Raw genomic sequence first — 7,099 nt, 5'->3', positions numbered from 1 at the left:
CTATAGTTGGACTCATAAAGTATGTAGCCTTTTTAGATTGATTTCTTTTACTCATTAATATGTATTCAAGTTTCCTCCATTTCTTTTCATGGCTCTATAGCTCATTTATTTTTTAGCACTGAACAATATTCTACTGTCTGGATGGTCCACAGTTTATTTATACATTCACCTACTGAAGGACATCTTGGTTGCCTCCAAGTTTTGGCAATAATGAATAAAACTGCTATAAATATACATGTGCAGGTTGTGTGGACAGAAGTTTTGGACTCCTTTGGACAAAGACAAAGGAGCAGAATTGCTGAATTTCATGATAAAAGTATGTTTCATTTTGTAAGAAATTTCTAAATTGCCTTCCACAGTTACAATATGATTTTGCATTCCCATCAGCAATGAATGAGAGTTCCTGCTACTTCACAAACTCGCCAGCATTTGTTGTTGTTGGTGTTTTGGATTTTGGCCATTCTAAAAGGTATGTAGTAGTATGTCATTGTTGTTTTAACTACATGTGATGTGGAATATCCTTTAATATACCTATTTCCAATCTGTATATCTTCTTTGTTGCGATGTCTGCTCTGGTGTTTGGTCCGTTTTTAATCAAGTTGTTTGTTTCTTATTGTTGAATTTTAAGAGTCTTTTGTACATTTTCCATAAAAGACCTTTATTAAAAATGTTTTTGTGCAAACATTTTCTCCCAGTCTATGGCTTGTTTTCTCATTCCCTTGATAATGTCTATTAAAAAGTAGAAGTTTTAATTTTAATGAAGTCTAGCTTATCAATGGCTACTTTCATAGATCATTCTTTTGGTATTGCATCTAAAAAGTCATCACAATACCTGAGGCCATTTAGCATTTTTCTTATGTTATTTTCTGGGAGTTTTATTGTTTTGCATTATCTAGGTCTATGGTGCAATGTGAGTTAATTTTTGTAAAGAATATAAGGTCTATATCCTGATTCATTTATTTACTTGTAGATTTCTAGTTATTCCAGCATCACTGTTGAAAAGACTATTTTGCATAATTATATTGCCTTGGCTTCTTTGTAAAGTTGACTGTATTAATGTGGGTCTATTTCTAGGTTCTCTATAGAGTGCCATTAACCTATTTGTCTAGTCTTTCACTGATAAGACACTATCATAATTACTGTGCTAAGATAAATGGTTTATAATAAGTCTTAAAAGTGGCTAGTGTCAGTCTTCTGACTTTGTTCTTTTCTTTCAATATTGTTTTGGCCATTTTGGATTTTTGCCAATCCAAAAATTTGAGAATCAGTTAATATCTCCCAAATAACTTGCAGGGATTTTGATTGGAATTATTTTGAATGTATAAATCAAGTTGGAAGGAACAAACATCATGCTAATATTGAGTCTTCCTATCCATGAACAGGGAATATTGCTCCATTATTTTGTTATTTTGATTTCTTTAATCAGTTTTGTAGTTTTCAAAAAACTTGTATGTATTTAGTTAGATTTATACCTAAACATTTCATTTTCGGTGGTGCTAATGTAAATGGTATTGTGTTTTCAATTTCAAATCCCACTTGTTCACTGTTGGTATATAAGAAAACAAATTATTTTTGTATATTAATCTTGTATCCTACAATGTTGCTATAATCACTTTTTAGATTCAAGAGGATTTCTTTTTTTTATTATTGATTTAGATTTTTCTATGTAAATGATTATGTTATCTACTAACAAAGATTTTATTTTGGCCTTCCCAGTATGTACACCTTTTGTTTCCTTTTCTTGCCTTAACTAAGAAGTCTAGTATAATGTTTAAAAGGGTTGATGAGAGGGAATATCCTTGTTTTGTTCTTGATCCTTGTGCACAAGCTTAGAATTTTTCACCAGTAAGTATTTTGTTAGTTGCAAGTTTCTTACAGATGTACTCTATCACATTGAGGAAGATCCCCTGATACCTAGTTTTCTGAGAGTTTTTATTGTGAATACATGTTGCATTTTGTCAAATGCTTCTGCAAGTTTATATAATCATATGATTTTTCTTCTTTAGCCTGTTGATATGGATTGCATTAATTTATTTTCAAATGCTGATTCAAGGTTGCATGCCTGGGATAAATCCAACTTGGTTGATGTATAATATTTTTTTTACATTGTTGGATTTAATATTCTAATATTTGTGAGGGGTATTTTGTGTAAATTTTGGCAGATTGCGTTTTTCAGGGAATCGATCCATTTCATCTAGGTTATCCAATTTGAGGACATAGAGTTGTTCATAATATTTTTTATTATCCCTTTAAAGTACATAGGATAAGTAGTGATGGCCCATTTTCTTTCTGATATTAGTAATTTGTCTTATCTCTTTCTTCCTAGTTAGCCTGGCTAGAGGCTTTTTAATTTACTGATTTTTTCAAAAAAAACTGCTTTTGGTTTTGTTGATTTTCTCTATTGATTTATTATTTTCAATTTCATTGATTTCTGTTCTAATTATTATTATTATTTTTTATTCTGCTTATTTTGGAATTAATTTGCCTTTTTTTAGTTACCTAACTTGGAAGCTTAGATTATTGATTTTAGATATTTTTTCTAATGTATACATTCAATCCTATGAATTTCTAAGCACTATTTTCACTACAACCTACAAATTTTGATAGGTTGTATTTTCCTGTTCATTTAGTTCAAAATGTTTTGCCTCACATGTTTAATGCTCTTTTCTTAGGCGTGTACATGTTTAAAATCATTATGACTTCTTGTAGTATTGACCCCTTTATCATTATTTAATGTTCTTCTTTATTCCAGAACTTTCCTTCCTCTGAAATCTGCTCTGTCTGAAATTAATTCAACTACACCCATTTCTTCTGATTAGTGTTAAAATTGGTGTCTTTCTCCATTCATTTTCTCTCTGTCTGTCTGCCTCTATCATCTATCTATCTATCTATCTATCTATCTATCATCTATCTATCATCTATCATCATCTATCATTTATCTATCTCATCTATCATCTATTTACCCCTATATTTAAAATGGGTTTTTTATAGACAGCATATAGTTGAATCTAATTATTTTGGTCTACTCTGAAAATCTTTATTTTTTAATGGGCATATTTAGACAATTAACCTTTAAAGTGTTTATTGATATAGTTGGATTAATATCCACCTTATTTTTTACTGTTTTTGTTTGTTGCCCTATCGTTTTGCTTCTATTTTTCTTCCCTTCTTTGTCTTCCTTTGTTGGCTTTGAGCTTTTTATACGAATCTATTTTCTCTTGTTTTTAGCCAATCAATCATACTTTTTTTTTTTACTATTTGTGGTGGTTCACCTAGAGTTTGAAATATACATTTACAACTAACCCCAAACCACTTTAAATTATACTATGTCACTTCATGGATAGTGTGAGTTCCTTATAATGACAAACTATTCCTAATTCTCCTGCTGTCCTTTGTGTCATAGTTGTCATTTATTTGACTTATACATAAATATACATGTATATGTATATATAAACATATATTTACACACACATATATATAAGCATATTTCATTGAATATATTGTTGCTATTTTTTATTTTGAACAAACCGTTATCTTTAGGTCAATTAAAAACTTAAGAAATAAATGTTTGAATTTGACTTTCACTTATTTCTATGTAAATCTGTTTCTGACCTATATCATTTCTCAGGGTACAGAATTCTAGATTAGTGTTTTTTTTTTTTTCTCTCAGCACTTTAAATATTTTACTCTGCTATCATCGCTTATAAGGTGTCTGAGGGGAGAAAGGATGTAATTCTTATCTTTGTTCCTCCATAAATAAGATGTCTTAATACTCTGGCTTCTTTCAAAATCTTTAATTTTCTGAAATTTGACTATGATATGTCCAGATGTAGTTTCTTAAGAATTTATCCTGCTTGGTATTCTCTTAGATTTCTGGTTCTGTGGTTTGGTGTCTGACATTAATTTTGAGGAAATTCTCAGTCATTATTGCCTCAAATATTGCTTCTGTTCTTTTGCTCTTCTCTTTTTGTTATTTCCAATATGTGTATGTTTCACCTTTCATAGTTGTCCCAGAGTCCTTGGTATTCTCTTCCTTTTTTAGTCTTTGTTCTCTTTACTTTTCAGTTTTAAAATTTTCTATTGAGATATCCTCAAGATTTTTTTCTCCTCCATGTCCAGTCTACAAATGAACACATCAAATTTATTTGTCACTTGTTACAATGGTTTTTTTTATTTCTAGCATCAGTTTTAATTCTTTTTAGAATTTCTATCTTTCTGCTCACAGACCCATCTGTTAGTGCATGCTGTCTACTTTATTCATTAGATCGCTTAACATATTAATCATAGTTGTTTTAAATTTTCAGTCTAATCTTCACCATACCAGTCTGGTTCAGATGCTTGTTCTGTCTTTTCAAATCATGTTTTTGCCTTCTAATATGCCTTATAATTTTTTTCTCGAGAGCTGGACATCATATAAAGGAACTACAATAAATATGTCTTTAGTAATGTGTTGGTAAAGTTGAGAGAGAGGAAGTGTTCTGTGATCCTATGATTAGGCCTCAGTCTTTGAGTGACCCTTTGTCTCTAAAGGGCTTCTTAATCTCTCTGCACTCTTAGGTAGGACATGATGGCTGAAATGAGCTAGAGTTGGGCATTTCCCTTCCCCTAGGTTTGTTTCTAAGACTCAATAGTTTAAAGCCTCATAAAATAGTTTTCTTTTCTTTTTCTTTTTTTTTTTTTAGGCAGAAACTATTGTTAAGAAGAACATAATGCTCTGACATATTTCAAAATGGTTTCTTTTCCCTCATCCCTGCCAGAACATGAGGGGTTTTCCTCTGATATATTCCCTGTGAGGACCTGATAGAGTTTCTGGAGGTAAAATTTGCAAAATGTGTGGTCTCCCTTTTGACCAGGTCCCCTCGAGTTTTTAACTTTCAGAGTTGTTCACACTGAGCCTGTAGCAATTTGTAAATTAAAGTTTAGGTTTGCCTATCTTAACACTATGCCCTGCAGAGGTTTCTGCTCATGGGTTTCTGCTATAGTAAGCTGTGATTCTCATTATTCACCTTTATCTCCAAAAGGTGAATAGCAATTGCTCTATGACCTTACTTCTCTGACACTTCTAAGAAGGGCTGTTGAGTTTTAAGTTTGGTTAGCTTTTTACTTGTTGTTAGGGCAAAGTGTTGAGTTCCAAGTTACATTATGGACTGGAAATTGGAATTTCCAGCTAACTTTTAAAATCTAGTTTTATTACCCCTTAAAATGAAATTAAAATCTAAGGGTGTGTTTGAACTATTAAATATAAGTTATAATGTTCACCTTTCACTCTACAACTCTGTTAAAAGAGTAGTCTTTCATATATGTCACCCTGTTTCACGTGCTGGTTTCATTTTGTATTTTTCTTAACCCTGTCCTTTAAAAAGTTATTTGAGATCCATGAGGGCTGCTAAGGTGGTTTTGGCTAGAAAGAGGTCTTGATGGTTATAATGATAAAATCCTCACTCTTTCTTTGGAACTTATTCTTTTTTTGAAGGAGGAGAACTTTTTCCCCTCCTCTTTAATTCCATGCCCTCCCCACACACACATCCATCCCTGACCTACAGATGTTGCCCTCTCCCCTTAAGAACTGAATCTCTAAAGATGGGGTGTCTCCTCCCATGTGTTTGTGGCACACACCCAGGGCCTGGTTCACCCAGGGTATGGTCCATGGCTCCACCTGGGGCACGAACTCAGGACCTTCTGTGTGTAAAGCAGACGTGCTAACCGCTACACTATGGAGTCACATCTAGGAGGAGAATTTTTTAATGAAAATTTCTACTCAGAGGTAACATTTTTTTCCACTCTTTTAACATATATTAAAGTATCTAGTATTTCATTGGTTAATTCCATAAATCTTCCTGAATTTATACTTGTTTTGGAAGGCACTCAAATATTTTTAATGAATTACTATTTAATTTAATATTTTAATCCAATAAGGTTTATACGCCTTACTACTGACATTCAGAAAGTGAAAGGTGTATATTTGGAAGTCTACAGCCATGCTACCCTGAACAAGCCCAATCCCGTCTGATCTTGGAAGCTAAGCAGGGTCAGGCCTGGTTAGTACTTGGATGGGAGACCACCTAGGAAGGCCAGGTGCTGTAGGCATAAAAAATTAAAAAAAAAAAAATAAGGGATTGTAAGTTGACAAGGTTCTCGCAAATTATGAGGTCAACCAAGGGTTGCCTCACCTAAAAAATAAATAAAATAAATAAATAAAGGAAGATGTATATTTGGATAGTTTCATACTTTGCACTGGCTTTTTGGTTAAGCCATTCCTCTGAGAGATGCTACAGCTCCATGACCAAGAGCAAGTTTTCAGAAAGCAGACCTTCAGTAACTATTTTATGACTCAATTTCCTCAACTCTAACATCAAATAAGACTGGAACTTATAAAGAAAGCACTCATGATGATTATGTAAAATTGTATTTGTAAATGTTTGAAACAGTGTAAGGCATTTAGTGAGCACTTAATAGATATTAATAAATATTAATAACCACAATAGTATGGTGATAGCCAGGTTGGTAAGAGATCAGTAGCAAACACTGTGGATTAACTTGATGTCTTGGGCCTAGAAAGATGGTACTCTTAGATATTGATTTATTCAGCAAATATTTATTATGTGTCAGACACTATATTCCATGCCGGGGTTATAAATAACTGTGATATAATTTGATTGTTTTAAAAGAGACATGTACAATCTACTCTGGGAACACTGTGCAGGGATTAATTAATTCTGTCTAAGAGAGTCACAGATGACTTCACTGAGGGAAAAAGCATTGGAGTTCGGTCTCTAGAGATAAGCAGGGGTTAGCTAAGGAAAAAATAAAGTGAAGATAAGATAATAAGAGACTTTCTAGGTAGACTGCACAGCGTGAGCAAGAGAATTAGGCATGAAAGTGCCTGGCATGTTAAGGAAATGATGGATAGATAGTTTTTCCTGACTAGTTGGCAGAGTATAGAGGGGGAATGGTAAGCAGTGAATCTGGAAAAATTGAAGACACATTATGAAGGACTTTTATACCTTGCCAAGGAGTTTAAAATTGTACTGAAGACAATATGATGCTAATTGAGAGAGCTTGCATGTATTGCTTTAATGCTCAGTCATTCATTAACTTA

The 7,099-nt window shown here is 32.7% G+C and overlaps 1 non-coding gene across 1 annotated transcript; it reads left to right on the top strand.

Moving 5' to 3' along the window:
• The first annotated feature begins 5,968 nt into the window (after positions 1 to 5,968).
• Positions 5,969 to 6,087, top strand: LOC120595300 (5S ribosomal RNA). The gene has a single exon (XR_005650786.1). It is a non-coding gene; the product is annotated as a 5S ribosomal RNA (ribosomal RNA).
• The last annotated feature ends 1,012 nt before the right edge of the window (positions 6,088 to 7,099 follow it).

The sequence above is a fragment of the Pteropus medius genome, unplaced genomic scaffold (assembly GCF_902729225.1).
Source record: "Pteropus medius unplaced genomic scaffold, Ma_sr-lr_union100, whole genome shotgun sequence".
NCBI classification, from domain to species: Eukaryota; Metazoa; Chordata; class Mammalia; order Chiroptera; family Pteropodidae; genus Pteropus; species Pteropus medius.
This window is presented reverse-complemented; position numbering and strand designations above follow the sequence as displayed.